Genomic DNA, 17,307 nt, shown 5'->3' with positions numbered 1-17,307 from the left:
AAAAGTATAGTTATGGTTTCAAAGCATTTTTCCATCTACACAAACAGATAAACTACACTCTTATCACTACATCAACAGACAGTGGGTGTTGTGATCAAAACAAAAAATATAAAACTTTTCTTCTCAGAAGAGTGCGCAGGCAATGCCACTTTATTTCCCTTGGATGTCAGATTTCCTGCTGTTGTGTCTCTGAGAACTTCTGTAAGTGTCATATAAACACCACAATCTGAAGCACTCCATAAAATGTATGATAATTATGGCCGATAAAGACCGTGAGAAAAGTGTTTGTTGGCATTGCGGCGTCAAGAAGATCTTTTCTCACTTAGCTTATTGGAGCCTGAGAAAATGCCCTGGCTTGTCACAGCTATCCAAAGCTATTGGCTAGTGATGACCCTGACTAAGCCATTTTCTGCTGCCTGTGCACTCCCCTCTCTCTCTGCCAGAACCGCCAAGGAGATTTGGGTGTCCTCACAGATGCCAGTATTTCATGCTTTCGACACGCAGGCTTTCACTGTCTGTCTGCCTGGCAGTGTGGAAAGCGTTTAGGGAAGGAAAGAAAAAAGCAGCATCCTCTTCTCAACAACTTGCTAATTACGCTACAAAGGCGTGCTTGCTGTCTTTAATGCATTAGATACATCTCATTCCAAAAAGGGACAATGGCGTTAAATGATTTGCTTTCTGATCTCAAATTAGTGAGCGAATAGGTGCCTGTTTGCATTTTACGCTCGGTCTTCTTTTTGATACCGCAAAAACGAAAACAAGACAAGAATTCCTGAGAGGGAGACCAGAACTTTTTAAAGTATAATCCGGGCCAGAACCGTCTTATCCAGAATATAAAGTTCAAAGAAACGCCTGTCTGAATGGAGTCAGGGAAGTAAGTGAGATGGAAATGAATATTCAATTACAGTGGGGATGAAACAACTTGAAGTCCCCAGATCCTTCAGGCATTGTCAGGTGGGTGAGTTGTTTGATCATTTACATCTTAGCTATGCAGTGTTGGACAGTTCTTGCATAGGAGCTGCTGAGCATCACATTCACTCAACCGAGCATCCTGTTAAACAGAAACTGCCAGCCAAGCTACAAAAGCGGTTTAAATGAGACAAACATCTTGTCATAACGAGGGGGATAACGAAACAATAGCGGGCAGGAATGAATGTTTCAAACTGAAGCTTCAGATGATATCTATATTGATTCAATAAACAAAACGCAGTCTCCTTTGGTGTTCTATTTTCGCACAAACAATAACAACAGAAATCAAACAAAACTTTGACAGGGAGGGCTTGTGTCAGTGTTTGCTCCAAATATCCCTTCTGGTAATTTGTAAGGTGTCAGAGCCAGCTATGGAAATAAGCAGATAAAATAACGGGTGATGCTAAATTAAGCTTGGCTCCTTTTGCCGGCTGCGAACTTGTGTTTGCTGAGCTTATCGCAGAAACTTGTTCCTCAGATCTTTGCTGCACTGCCACATTCATTAATCTATAAACGTAAGTTCACTTTTGAATTTGTGTGCGTGTGTGTGTGTGTGTGTGTGTGTGTGTGTGTGTGTGTGTGTGTGTGTGTGTGAGTGAATGTGTGGGAACAGATGGAGTGCAGCGATACAGATAAAAGAGCATTGTGATATGCATGAAGCATGAGACGCTGTCCGTGGTGCTGAAGTCATCCTGCAAGCTGCACTAACTTGCTCTCAGGGACATTCATTCATCTTTCTCTCTTTCTCTTCCTCCTTCTGTCACACACACGCAAGCACCATCACACACAAACACACACACACACACACACACACACACACACACACACCATCACTTAGTTTCAGCCAAAAACATATTTTGATCTCCCTGCAAATCTGCTGTCCTGAATTCCACCCAAAACCACTTTTATTATGTATATCTAGATTATCTATACTAAAAATGGCACGTCCCTGAAAAGGCTCAGCGAGAATGCAGGCGTAAGTGGTGACCTGAAAAAGTGGCGACCAATAACAGGCCGAGAAGCCGGCTAATTCAACGGCGGCCCCCATCACTCGGCCCACGGAGCCAGACTGATGTCTGACCTCCAGCTGTCTGTCCATTTTGTGCTCAATTAGCAAAGAACTCTCTCTAATGCACATGTGCAAAGATCTCGGCGCTTGTGACCTTTTTCTTCCCCGCTAATTAAATTACTAATAAATCTAGACACTAAATTTCTCTGTCACAAACGAGTGGGTGTGGAGGTCAAGAGAGGAGGAGAGACGGAGCGGAGACGACGTCGATGGAAGGGTCTGCTGATTCACTCCCCTTCCCAGCCCCTTTGCAGGTGGGAAATTGGGAGCAGGGCAATATTCACTGTCACTCAGGTGCCAGGACAATCTGAGCTTGTAAAGAGCCACAAGAGGAGTTAAAAAAAAAAAAGCTACTCTCGCAAAAGTGCAGGAGTCACACTTTGAGGTTACAATTATTAAAAAAAAAAGTCAGTCTTTGGAGAGAGAAGACAACATGGTGAGCTCTGCCAAGGCCAGTCAGCAGAAACAAAGTGGCAAGATGGACACACGTTTCCATTTTTTTTTTCTTTTAAAAAAACAACAGCGTAATTCAAACTCATGCTCCACTGATCATTTCTAACACTTTACTTTTTTCATAGATTGACAACAACAACAAAAAAACTGCCGTGACCAATTTTGTCTTCTTCCTGTGGGTGCCGGATGACAAACAGTGACTACTATGCATGATGCATGCACACCACAATTACAGTGAATTTCTTACTGGGGACGATTATGTAGTTTGAGCCAATTTCAAGTCCGCATGAAAGTTGTTTTTCACACTGCACAAAACGCAAGAAAATAACCTCGTGAAACTCTAACTATGCTAGCTGCATGAAAAAAAAACAACAATAAATAGAGGGGCACTCTAGATGATTGGTCATAAATAGATCCCCTGTCATTATTAGGTTATGAGATTGTGAATACGCTTTTTCTCCTCTCATCTTCTCCCTCCCTCCCACCTCTTCCATGCCTGCCACCTTGGCATCGGTCATGCTTTGGCTTTGTACCACAGTTTCAGCCTCTCCCTCCCCCCTTTTTCTCTCCCTGCAGCCAAAACGCAACATGGTGATTTATGCCTGAACTTAAAAAACACCACGCGAGGAGCTGCATTTAATTTACGCCACTTTATTGATATGTTTTACAAACTCATGTTCCTGGCCTCGTGTGGATCATAAAAACAATGCTGGTGACAGTTAGTTTCTGTAATCCCTATGGTTTTAATTTGACAAATGATTGTCTCTATAAGCCGAGAGATAATCCAGGAATCAATGCAAACATGGCATTTGGTTTAGCTGCATTTGAATAACTGTTTCAGATGAGTTATTATTCAGAAAATGTGACTGATTAGGAAGCCTTAAATCCAACTTAATTCAGTAAAGGTATATGATACAAACTATGCAGGAAATATGACATGGATTAAACCACTTTCGGATTCTAAATATAAGCATTAGTTTTGTGAAACACTGATATTATTGTGCCAAGATGGCAATCTGTAAACAATATTGAAATCATGCTGTCAAAACAAACCCTCCCCAAGAAGAAGTGAACCAAAACTGGCAACAATTTTCAAGGCCCTGCTACGATCAATATACCAAGCTGAATAACATATCTGGTCCTCCTTCCACTCGTTTCTGTGCAAAAACAACCCCGAGTACCAACACCAAGCATTCACTCATTCACACACTGACACACACATACAGTCACCATCTGTCATGCTGTAACCTCCCCAAGCTCGCTTTCCCTCGCCGCCCTGCCGGGACACATGCTCACTAATGATTCCATAACTTTGTTACCACCTCATTATGGTGGTTAGTAAGCGCCATAGCTAGATTTACAACTTTGTAATGGACTCGCGCCACGGACTCATCTGACAGCCGTATTGATTCACTGCACCGTGACGAACAGGCCAGTTGAGACTGCGTGGTGGCAGCGCTGACCTCCACCTGCTCCCGAGCTACTGTCGTCATTTTGTCCATCTGCCTCTTTGCCTTCTGCGTCAGATTACAGTGCAGGGACGGCGATGGCTCGACATTTCATGAAATATGTTGTGATTTAAATAAAGCATTTCTGGAGACAAATGAAAGGCTGTCACGTACAACTCCACAGCTTTTCTGAGTTGAACAGCCTCCAGTCTCCCAGTACACACTGACTGATGTGTTTCCACACACGCGGCTCTATAGTTTCACACCACCTGGGAAAAAATATCATAGCAAAGTGACTTGCCAGGGAACAAAAACAAAAGCAAAAGCCAGGATTTGAAGACTGAAAGGAGCAGGGAATTTGCGCCAAACTGGCTCGGCAGCAGAATGCTCACAGATGATACAGCGTGAGGAGATGGTGCCCAAGTTGTCCTGTGCGGTTATTATATACGCCAAATGTGCATTGTCTTCATACATTTTCAGGAGCTTACTGGAAGACCTGTGAAAGCAGTCTGTAATGGTTTCAGAGGAAGAAAACATTCTTCTATTGCCAAAGGGTTTCCTTTGAATGCAGCCAGAAACATTTCAGCATGTGCAGCTGCTCTGCATGTTTATTTCAACCTACTGGGAAACCTCTCAGGGGGAGAGCCATCAAGAAGAAAAGCGCCGATATGGAGCTCAGTAAGGGCTAAACTACTCATGCGGGCTGAAGTGAAGCAGCTACTAGAGGTTGAGGCCCAATGAGATTAGTGGGGGGGATAGAGTGAGTGTGTTGAAGTGGGGCAGGAGGGGTTAACTAGCATTTAAACTAGCCTGATGACCTTTTGGTTAGGAGATGACCAGTTGGCCTTTGGAGCAGATAATCCCTGGAAAAGCTGGTCTTACTGACTCAACAATGGTCTCCTCCCCCACACACAAACAAGCAACATCACTGCGACACATACAGAACTATTTGTTCCCATACTGGGGTCTGCCTAAATGAACTGTATTAATGTTTGTGGGTGTCATGGATTTGCATATGTGCTGCACAAAGCAGCCATAATCATTTACAAAGGTCAGTACAGAAGCTACTTATCACAGAACATCTTAGCGATGATACAGAGACAAAGATGATAAATCATCACTGCATAATTCATATATTTCACATACTGTAATGCATGTTCCAAAGAGAGGTCTTTATGCTAAAGACGAGTGTGATGTGAAACAGTCCTTTTAGCATAAACTCATGTGCTCTGTGTGCTTCCCCTGCACAGCACATTAGCCATCTTCTCCTTGTTCTCTCGCTCGCATTGCCTCCTCATTCATTGGCCCTTGTGCCTGATTTAGCCAGTGCCTTGGGCCTGCAGCAACTGGCGGTGGTATAGAGGGCCATGTAAATGTCACCGTCTCAGAGGCTGTGCTCTGCGGAGCGTGAAATGAAATCTGGCAGAGTTTTAGGGCCCTGCCTTCCCTCACATGGACATTCCACAGTACACGGACCCTATATAAAATTCAAGTGCATGTTATGATTACATCTGAACCCCCTGCCTCTTTCCTCGATCAATTATTTAAGCGTCAGGTCAAAAGTGTTGCCGTCGCTTACATGTGGGAATATTCTCCCAGCACGATTAATAGGTTATTAGTTCAAAAACAGATTATTATTGCTGTCATGTGAAATTGGATAGCTCTCCTAATCCAAACTAATCCTATGGATCATGCAACCATATCAAGATTACTGCATGTTATCTGCATGTACTTCATACACATAATCAGACGAGTACACAACATTTCTAACTGACATGTCTTGCCACTCAAATGTCAATCACATGATATATGCCTCTAAAAGATGCTCTCTTCCAACAGAAGATAGAAGAGCTGAGAGCCTCTTATGCTGGCGCAGGAGGACGATGAGTGGTTCAACATTTCACTGCAGGGAAAGTTCCCAGTAGGGTTTCTTCCACTGGGAAGTTGGCAGTAAGCTTGAGGGGCTCTCTCTCAATTAAAATCAAGAACGCGAAGGGGCCTTCAGCCAGCGCTGACGCCATTTTGGATCCGTAACAACTGTGTCAAACCTCCCTATTCAGTCAGTTCTGCCCAAAACCATCTCTTGTGGGTTCTTATTGTCAAAGCTGGGATCAAAGTAAGCCCATGTACTGAGCATGTAAGGCTGGAAGAGGGAGAAAATACAGCCACTGATGTATCAGAATTCCTGCTCTAACATTCAGGCCACACAGGCCATCCCTCTACTTTTCTCTGAGCTGACAGAGTGCTGTCAGCGTTGAGATGAGCTTAATGAAAGCCCCATATTATACTCTATTCAAAAGTGATGAGATCAATTAAAGGCTGTCATCTCAAAATATCTACCTTCTAAAATACCCATTGTTGAAATTACCCTCTCTTGCTTATCGCCTCAATTCATCTTCCAGCCAGGCACTTAGAGCCTGGCACTTGCGGACATTTACAAATAGGCTCTTCTGTTGCATTTAGAGCCGTACCTTTTGCAGCTTATCTTGTGTAACGAGCTCTTAAATAAATCTCCTTGCTTTAAATAAACAGGTGCTGTGCTCACAAAGGCTTTCCTTGATGTTGGGTCACATGACAGTCTGGACTCTTGTCAGGCACGTGACACGTTAATGCCAACAACTGTGTATTCTCTGCTGAAGGGAGAGGCTGTAAATTAAATTTGTGTAAGAGATGCCAATAAATAAGGAGTTCATTGAATTCTGATGAGTTTCAATAAAACAATATTATTAGCAGATTGAAAAATACTTCCCCTAAAACTTTATAAGGGACATATAAAATCTGTCCCTGTGGATCAGTAATGTGCGGCAGCTTTGCGGAACCACACTTGCCTGTGAGCTTTAAAATGGCCGAATGTAACTGTGATCACGCGCTCTCTCGCTGTGTGACAGCGCCCGGCGACTCAGAGAGGAGTCAGAGCTGGGGAGATCTTCGTCATCCTCCTTTCTCCTGTCACAGCCACTGAGAGCCAGCCAGGCCAGCTGCTGCAGGGCACTGCAGAAAGCTGTGGTGTGGAGGGATGCTGGCAGGTCAAGAGAAGCCCCCTCACTGCTCCACTAAGCCAATCCTCACCAAACTGACACTGTGAGCAACAAGCTGTTTCACGGTCCAGGGGGAAAATATGATGAGAGGAAAACCTTAATGGAAACTGGGCTAATAATTCTAAAGTGGGATTTTGCCTCCAGTTATGATTCTAGAGATTTTCATAAAATCAAACTCTATTTTTAATTTATGGTTGGCATTTTTTTTCTGCAATGGCCATATCTCTCTATTAGAGGTGGAATGGACAGTAAGGCTGGGTATGGGTACTCAATACATTTAAGGTATCTACCAAAATAACCCAGTACCAAGTAGTACTGAAATGTCTCCAGTCAACCAATACCTGCATTCGATCCTTTTTTTGGCAAATCATTTTTTGGCCCAGACCATCCTGACTCCCAACTGAAGTCTCCAGAGCCTCTCTCCTCAGCAGTCAACAGTCAGTTTAACATCTGCCCAGTTAGCACAAGCTAAAACAGCAGCTGTGGCTAACATTCAGCACCACAAAGTAACACCAACAGCAACGGCTTGACTCTGTCCTTAAAGCTGTTAATAGCCATTAAGTGATCATGTGATGCTCACAGTTAACCCTGTCACTACATGTGCGTGGCTGGGCAGATCTCACAACTGTCCCCGGTGCAGAGCAACCACAGCCCTGCTGTGTGGAGTTTGCATGTTCTCCTCGTGCCAGCGTGGGTTTTCCCGGCTACTCCGGCTTCCTCCCATAGTCCAAAGACATGCAGGTTAACAGGTGACTCTAAATTGGCCGTAGGTGTGAATGTGAGCGTGAATGGTTGTCTGTCTCTATGTGTCAGTCCTGTGATAGTCTGGTGACCTGTCCAATTTTTTTCCTGGTGACTGGGCTGGGGAAACATGGCAAACACGTACAGCCACCTGATTCACCATCATCCTGATCTCGTCCTTGAGAAAATGGCTGAAGCTCCCTGAGCTGTAAGTCAGCCTACAATGAACACAGTAAGCTAAGACTCAATGCACTTTTTTGCACATTGTTTAATCTCAGCTGTAAAATTCTGTGAAAATGACACCACAATGCAGTGAATAAATACCTTAGTATTATCTACTTCTTTGGTTAAACAGACATTGCAATGTATCGTAGATGATTGTCTTGCAATGCATCAAGAAAACACCATATCAGAGCTGTATTAAGTTACTTCCAAAGCAAAGCCAACATTTCACACTACTGCTGCTCCACATTAAAAGCATTTAACTGATGAAACATGGTGTTTTTTTAATACAAATGTAATTTATTTATCACCAAGGATTACATCGACCATGACAGGTCATCAAATATGCATCTCCAAAACAAGACATTATAACTGTCATCACTTTTTGACGGTGGATCTGTTCTAAATATTGCAGGAAGTGATGGAACAAGACAGATCAGCATCTGGGCTGGATTGCAAAATCCCTCATCAGTGTCAGGGAACGGTGAAAATGTCACATTAATTTGTTATTACAGGATGTGACACCTGGGCTGTGTGGAGGTTAAATAGGTTGACACGACAATGATTGTGGCCCATTCCTGTTCCACCCATCATCCCATCTAGGCGGCTGAGGTTTGATATTCGCTATGAAAACATTATGCCCTGTGAAATAATTTATCCCTGCAGACGCCTCGGGAATGACACACCTTTTTAAAATGTTGCTATGATAACAGAAGCTATTATCATGTCTAGACGACCGTCAGACTATAAAAAGTGTCTATTTGTTCAATAACAAGCAATTGATGTCATGACATGTTTTCGTCTGGCACTGTTTGGATGAAACTAAATTGCCTATTATTTGGTCAAAAAATATAAATTTGCTTTCAAATTGACTCTGTGCACTTAAATTATTATGTGATAAAGAGCACACAGACCACTCAGAGTTACCTTGCATTGTTCTACTGATATCATAATCATTAGTGCCTTCTGGCACAGTGCCTTCAAAACAGTGAGATCTTGTCAAAGTCCTCTCAAAACAGGGATCAGCCCTCTCTCTCATCACTGTCAGTCTAGTAGACAAGCCGTCGAGACTTTCCTAAAGCTTCAGTCTGCATGCAAATTAGTCTCTCTGGCTTTACTCTGTACACATGCTAACAGACTGTGGTACAAAGAAATAAGCATCAACTCTGCCACTGGCTTTGCAGATCTTAGATTAGGCTATAAATGATGTTTGGAATTATAGGAGAAAACCCTGTTTCGAAATATGTGTGATGTTTGTACAAACATTAGCATATTGCCATTTCTGAGGGAATGATTGCTTTCTAATGGATATGTGCCTTTCATATAGTAAAATGTTGTTTCATAAAAAAAAGCTATTTGAACAAAAAATATGTCTACTACCCACTCGCATGCAGAGCCCTCACAATTGAGGTGATGATGGGCTTCACTTAGCGGCAAGGAGCTGTTCACTCGCAGAGAATATGAAATTGTAAGTGAGAAAAGTGAACATAGGAACCTTTTATGAAAAATCATTTTAACAGCATGACTGCTATTTGACTTTTTATGATATCCGATAACCTGATAAGGTTAGAAATAGAAGTGGAGGGACTTCACTTCATTGCATCAGTGTACCATATTCAGATTCGTCTGGCTTAAAATTAGTTCAGCGATTCCTTCGACTCCTGTTCTCAAAATATATCAAAACTGACCAGAAGAGACAATAGCCATATTACTGTATGTATTAAGAGTTGTTTTCCACATGATTACACCAGGCTTTACAAGCTGAGCTACACATTGCAAACCTGAAACATAGAAAACACATAGTATGCATGGATGGATTACTGAACAGGCCTACCAGGCACAAGACCAGGGGCCCAAAGTGTCAGGGCTTCACCTAACCTTCACCTGCAAAATGAAATTTAAACACATACCGATCTGGAGGAGACTAAAAAAGACTACAAAAGAGATGCAAAAGAGCTGCAAAGAGACAAAAAATAACTACAAAATGCTGCAAAATGACCCCAAAAAAGACACAAAATTACCCTAAAGAGACACAAAATCCCCAAATGATGCATAGCAACAACATAGAAACACAAAACAACACAAAGTCTGTGTGTATTACCCCTGTGTACCAAAGGTAGGGGGGCCTTTTGCATATCGGAGTTCGGGGCGGAGGAAAAAAATCGATACAGCATAGTATCGCGATATTTTTGGCGATATCGTATCGTCACACAGTCTCGATTTTTTTTACTATATAAATTATAAACATTACAAATACATTAAACTTTTGGTAGCCAACTAGAATAATACAATTAACTGCTTTTTCAGTTCACTAGACACATTTTGCTGCTGCTGACAAAGTTTTCCTTTGGGGGACATAATTTACAGTTTAAAAAAAAGGTAATAAAGCGCAATATATCGCAATATATTTTGTTGTAATAATCAGCATATAGCAACATATTTAAAATCGCAATATTGTATCACGACTTACGTATCATGATAATATCGTAACGTGATTCCTCTGGTGATTCCCATCCCTAATCTGAACCCAGAGGCCCATTGTCTCAGAGTCCACCCATGATAAGGCCCGTTTCCACCGCAGGAACTTCGGGGTAATTTTACGGGGCCGGGGCCGGGGCCGTTGGTGCGTGTCTCCACCGCAGGAACCACCCCCGAAGGACAGAGTTCCGGAACTTTTACGGGGGCTAAACAAGTCCCTGCCTCGGGGTAGTTACTCAGAACGGCCCCGAAAGACTCCTGGCTGGGGGTTGGGAATTACTTGGTGCTGATTGGATATACTCAAGAAGGGATGTGACGTCAACAGAAAGCAACAAAATAGCCAGCATTTTTAAAACTCAGCAGACGAGGGTTAGCTCGTTCATATAGCTTTCGCTGTCATGTAAAAAAAACCTCACTAAATGGCCCGTGAAAAAAATATTCTTTCCAGCGGATATCTTAGTTACAACATGATTGAGCTAGCATAGTAATTTTGTGTTGATATGTGTGGTATTTATTCAGTTTTGGGAAATCACGATGTCTAGAAAGCATCAGCTAACATCAGCAGCAAAGCTAACATCAGGACGTCTTCTGTTAAAAGCCTCCCGTTGTCGGATACGACATGAAACTACCCCAGTTAGCTCAATCATGTTGTAACTAAGACATCCGCCGGAAAAAGTATTTTTTTCACGGGCCATTTAGTGAGTTATTACAGACACCGCTATCGGCTAATGGCGTCCCTACGTCGCCCCGGTCAAAATGGTCGCGCAACGATTACGTCACATCCAGAGGCAGCCCGTAACTTTACAGGAACCTTCCTCGTACTCCGCTCAGAGGAGACACGGCGGTTGAGAGGGCCGAACGGGAGGATGTTCCTGGAGTAGTTCCTGCCCCCCAAATAGTACCACGAACTTCTTCAGTGGAAACGGGCCTATAGTAAGCAGTTTGCACAACAAAAACTGGCTGATCAGGCAGCCGCAAACAGGTTGATTTTCCCTCAAGTGTATGTCTATTCTGTGTGTATGAGTGTGTCTGTGTCCGTGTGGGAATATGCAGCCTGAGTGCATGTCTACGTGCATAGCCTCCTACAATATACCATGATGGGAAATAATGCCTGTACTTATTAGATTGCAAGCAATCCGACACTGAGGCATGCGTCTGTACATAATCCATTGTGAGCCACCGATTCCACTATCAAACCACAAATCTGCTCACAGACGCATTATGGTTGGTATCAGTTCTTCGGGTGATACACCATACACACCACCATAATTCATTAAAAAAATTCAGAGAGAGTTATCTCTGCAGTGATTTTTTCCCCTAGAGGAGGTAGCTGTTTGTATATTTCTCCATTCAGCCGCTCGCCACCACTGAACAATATCAGAATATACCACTATCAATACGGCTGTTTAAACAAGCCAGTCAGCTAGCAGAGAGTTTGTGTTTAAAATGGCAACAATAAGGGGATATGTGCACTATCACCCCACACACAGGTTCAGTAACAGTTGAAAATTGCTTTGCATTCAGCAGCTGATTCCAGCACAGAAAGGGATATGCATCTGCACTGAGAGGGGGGGGGCATGTACAGGCAGTCCTCCCCAGTGTCTGGCCGAAGGCCTCCCTAGTGGATTATGTTACCCAACAATGGCAGTGGCCTTTCACAGTCGGAGCATGCTCCAATAGCTGGAAGGCATACAAACATGCCTCTCTTCCCCTTTCCCTTGCTCTCCCACCAGAATTGACATTGTCCCCTGTCGAATGCAGGTCTACAGTATGTCTTTATATCAACAAATGAGTGCCCTAGTTTCTGGTGAAAGGCACATAAAAAGCAGGCTATCACATCAAAGCATTTCAACGGAGCGTGCCGGGGCATGAATGGCATCACACATGCAAAGGGACTCAGTGTCACTGCATGTTTGCAGAGACAAAAAAAGGTGAGACTGCCGTGGCTGTTACCATCTCCTCACAAATGAAAGACGGACACTACAGAAGGCTCGACAGAACTGTGGGGAGATAATGATGTGTTAAGACATACTGTAAGCGTATGTGTTCATAATGTGTGTGGAGAAACACACACTATCAACACAGAGAGAAAGCCTGAGGCACAGACTGTAGTAAGTCCTGCAGGCATGAAGGGGAAGCTGTGATGGTAAACAATGTTCTTCATCAGACATTCAATAGCTGTGACTTTACAGCTGCTGCGCACACACAGCTCCCTCAGCAGAATAATGTATACACAGCAAAGTGACATCATCAGTAAGTGTATTTTGCCTCATGCTTCAGCTGCAGCACAGTGTCACAGTAATGACTTTGACCTCCAAATGAATTACACTTGTCAATTAAGAGATACTTGGCCAATTTTCAACCAGCTTTGTATCATAACGATCTCACCAGCGCCCAGATCTCCCCGCTCATCTCTCAGCTCAAATCCGCTGTTACTCCAACTACAGATTGTTCTACCGCATTTTCGGATGCCCGCCACCATGTACACAAAGAGAATGGAAGAGGATCAAGAGATTCACCTCTCTCTGACCTCTCTCTGGCCAAATATAAACCAAGATTCTGTTACTGTTTTCCCTATTTCTCCCCTAAAATGTCTTCAGAAACAGATTTTAGTGCACTGTTTGCCTGTAATATGAGAAACTGTGAACAGGAAGTGGGTGCCATACTGTTTCCTGTACTGTAAAAACTATGTAAAACTAAGCAGTGCTGATCAAATATAAACCAAGATTCTGTTACTGTATTGCCTATTTCTCACCTAAAAATGTCTTCAGAGACATATTTTAGTGCACTGTTTTCCTGTAATATGAGAATTTGTGAACAGGAAGTGGGTGCCGTAATGTTTCCTGTATTGTAAAAACAGAGCCTTAAAGATCAAACAGTAAAACTAAGCTGTGTTGATATAATATAAACCAAGATTCTGTTACTCTATTGCCTATTTGTCACCTAAAATATCTTCAGAAATATATTTTAGTGCACTGTTTGCCTGTAATATGAGAATTTGTGTTCTGTTAATGCTGATCATTTCTGACAAGTCAGCCACCATAATATTTCCTGTGGAAAAACAGTCAAGGTCACATTACGTCACCCACTTGCGGGAGTGCGTATTGGTCCAGTGCATTCTGGTAGTTGTAGGTTTTCTACCTCTTGAGCAAAATCAAATGCCACAGCCTTCCTCCTCTGACTTCTCTGGTCACATAGCACCAATTTCAAAAGTATTTGCTTCAATCTACTATTTCTGAAAAGACCATCTCTCTAGGAGTGAAACACTTCTTTGAGTGAACGGGGCGGCTAAATGAACATGTTATGGCGGCTGCTGACATTTAGAAACTAGATGAGTTATTAAGATTAAATCCTGGGGAGCAGAAAGTGATTTTTTTTCCAGCCTAAAACTCCTCAAAAGGCAGATAATCTCAGAGGAGCGGGATTAGTAAATTTATTTCGAGCACTGAGTCTATCATCATTATGTGTGTGTAACAATCTGGTACAGTCAGCGAGGCCTGTTTGATGGGCAGTGGCACACACACTTCTTCTGTAGTCTTCAGTGAATACCAGGCTGTACAGAAGTTCAGCTCTCTCTAAACTTCGCCTTTAAAAAATATAAAAAATACAAGGTTCGCCACTGGTTTCCCCCGAGGTGGCACAGAGGAAAAATTCCACAGGAGAAAAGATGAAGAAATTAAATTGGCCTGCTGACAGCTCCTGTACGACCAATCTCAGCAACTAAGTGCAGCGGAAAGTGCGCAGGCTGAGATTACAGGACTGGAACAGGAGTGCTTGAAGAGTCCCCTCAAGCCAAACTACTAAGCCTTATTGGTGTGAGGGAGAAGCCTCAGAAATGGAAGATATCCTGCTCTCCGAAGTGAACCACTGAAAAGCGACAAGACGATGTGGGACCTGACGGGGCTGCGCTCAGTCGAACAGTGCAGTGTAATTAAAATTCAACAAAGAAAAGAACACAGCCGGGAACTACAGCACATCAGAGAATACTGCTATAGCTGACTCATCATCACTGCCATCCACAACCATCATTACGACATGATTGTGACTTCTGGCCTTCCCTAATAAAACCTGAGGGGGACAAGTTATGAGTAACAGCTATGTCATCACTGTGCGTTGCAAAATCGTCATTGCCATCATCATCCCTTATTTTTATTGTAAAGCCTTGGGGTGTTAGAAAGCAATATTTGTGCCACCACTAGTCTTAGCCTCCTTATGCCCCTCGGGCTGCTCCAATCTGATGGTCCTTTTATAATTTCATTTTAATTTCAGGGTTCCATGGCTTCAAAGAAAAGCTCAAGACAGAACAGCAAACACACAAACAAGGCCATGTGGACTGCCTGTGAGGACACGTTTACATCCAAGCAGCATTATCTGCATAATTACACGGCGAAGCGAGACTTGCAGGGTATGGGAGAGGAAGTGTGAAAAATATATGGAGATTTTAAAATATTCAGAAGCCCTTATCTCCCCTCGAAAGCATCCTTAATATTCCACAGGCAGCGCATGGAAAGCAGGCAGCTGGAGGAGTGTTTACAGGTATTTTGTAGGAGAGCAGATCTCATCGTGTTTTAACTAAACTGGCGCCGCTTAGTTCGACAACAGCACAACAACGACAGGAGCAGGGCTTACCCTCTGCTAATTGACACGGGAATGAAAAGAGGCAGTCACAAAAGACCTTCATAACGGTGCGTTCTTACATTCTTATCATCTGTGAGCTGGCTGAGATATATGAAAATGATACCAGGGGAAGGTACTACAGCTGATAACAGCATCAAGACAAAAAGGGGAGCTAATGAAGCACAGGCGCAAGGTTGAGGGTTCAGCACCGAGTCCATCATTATCTGACAGGGAAAGAGGGATGCCAGCTAATGATCACTCCAACACTCCATCTCCACAGTCGTATGAAGCCACTGCAGTCAGTCATACAAGTGAGATGCAGAAGGTCTCTAACACGAGGTGATGGGATGGGGGGGAGCAGATGCTGGGGCCTTGCGTTTAACAAGGATGGCGTGCACGTTTACGGCTTAAGGAAGTGACACAGGCGCCGAGGGAAGATCAACAGATTGTGGGACTGTTCGCTGCTTCTTTGAGATAAAAAAAGAACGCGCTTGGAAAAAATGTCTGACTTGCAATGCCTTTCACTTGGAGGAGGCAAAGATAAAGAGAGAGAGGGGGGAATCATTAAATATGCCTCTTATCCTGCAGCACATTACCTCAAATCTGGAAGATCTGTGTGGCCTGCAGCTTTGAGTCAACATTCCTGTATTATTTAAGTGCTTAATTCATTAAGGTAGGGGCGCTAATAGCTTCTTTATACTTGATTGGCCTCATAGCCGTGATCCCTTCCTATCGTCCTTGAGTCTTGCTTTACCTCAGCTGGAGTCAGAATAACAATTGCTTTTATTCCAATTGGCTCAGCGCCTCTCCACACACACAACAATAATTACAGAGTCTCTCCTAATGGCATATAATTTTCATCTACACCAGGAGCCATTAACACAGCTTTATTCTAGTAGATGAACTAGTTGTGCATTTGCGTCAGACAAGTGATCCATTCATATCGCAGCTGGTGTAAGTCTAGAGAGTAATTTACAGATGTAGTGTTCGTTTATGCCGACTGAATCTCACGGGCTACTACTTGTGGCAGTGTTTTAATGACTGGAGTCACACACTGAGCGTGGAGCAGTGCTGTGTGTGCAGACCACATGCAAAAGCAAGCCAATTTCAGAGGAGATGGAGAGCCAGAATGAACCCATGGAGCAGACTGAGAGAACAAACCCAGAGAGCAGATTGGCACGGCTATAGGAATATAGGGATGAAGCATGATGCTCCAGAAGCCATGAGTGGAGTGTGTACAGTGTCAAGCATGATGTGGTCACATGAACACCTCAGAGCTTTGGACACAGTGAAATGATGGCACATGTTCTGCTGGCCATTACTGTAACCTCATCCCGCAAGTGGCAGCAGGCAGCTTTTTTTTTCTATATCCCAAGCTATGTTAATGTTGCAGAAGAAGCAAAATCTGCATCATATCCTCATGTTAAAATGCCAAAGACGCAATTGCAGACGCGCTTGTTCCGTCAAGGCGCACGGATTGGGTGATTGGGTATTTTACCCTTGCCTCATTATCACTTAGTGGTGAGGACGGTTATCAACGTGCCAACGGGCGCAAAACGCAGTCTAACAACTTTGGCGAAAGGAATTGCCTAATTTCTTTCAGTGTGTGGTTTATAAGAAAGTTGTGCCAGTACATACAATCAATACAGCCCATCATGCACAAGCTGGATACATAAAAACGAGCAGCATGACGTTAGACTCTGCACACTGAGAAGGAAAAAGTGGCTGACGAATTATGTTAGGATAAAAGAGGTGCGTCTGTTATAAGTGATGACAAGTGCAAACAAATTGCCACCGCAGGATGAATGAAACGAGACAAACAATTTGCGCATTTGCCCCCCTACCTTGTCAACGCAGGCCGTCCGAGAAGCGTCTCCAGAGTAATCCTGTGAATGTCGCCGAAATTGCTGCTTTGCCTTGAGGATGTAACAAGTCGGGATTTATCATATAGGACGTCACTTGGATGGTAAGGTCCCATACACTGGAGTATCTTCCTGTATCGCTCCGTCTGCGGGCTGCAGAGGCATCACTGGACGTATGAAACAGCGCTTCACATGAGCGGAGGGAGGGAAGGTCCGACATGGAGTCAGGCTGCTGTCTGGATCCTCCACCGGTCCTCTCATCCAAATCCCACACACACAGAAAACATTTTAGAGGAAGTCTGTGCCTAAAACTTCAAATTAATAGTCGAAATAATAATAAATAGCACTATTATAATCAGTGGTGTTGCTGTTGCGGATAAATTATGACTGAAAAAGCGTTCCTGTATCCT

The 17,307-nt window shown here is 43.4% G+C and overlaps 1 protein-coding gene across 3 annotated transcripts in view; it reads right to left on the bottom strand.

The window, feature by feature from the left end:
- The window catches only part of dlgap1b (discs, large (Drosophila) homolog-associated protein 1b), a 120,477-nt gene extending 103,371 nt beyond the window's left edge, over positions 1-17,106 (bottom strand). Inside the window, exon 1 of one of the 3 annotated variants that reach the window (XM_049565088.1) lies at positions 16,880-17,106. The gene's annotated coding sequence lies outside the window, so the exon portion shown is untranslated. The remainder of the gene's footprint in view (positions 1-16,879) is intronic. The other 2 variants (XM_049565086.1, XM_049565087.1) reach the window with 2 other exon arrangements.
- Between the last annotated feature and the right edge of the window lie 201 nt (positions 17,107-17,307).

The sequence above is a fragment of the Epinephelus fuscoguttatus genome, linkage group LG21 (genome assembly GCF_011397635.1).
Source record: "Epinephelus fuscoguttatus linkage group LG21, E.fuscoguttatus.final_Chr_v1".
Classification (NCBI taxonomy): domain Eukaryota; kingdom Metazoa; phylum Chordata; class Actinopteri; order Perciformes; family Serranidae; genus Epinephelus; species Epinephelus fuscoguttatus.
This window is presented reverse-complemented; position numbering and strand designations above follow the sequence as displayed.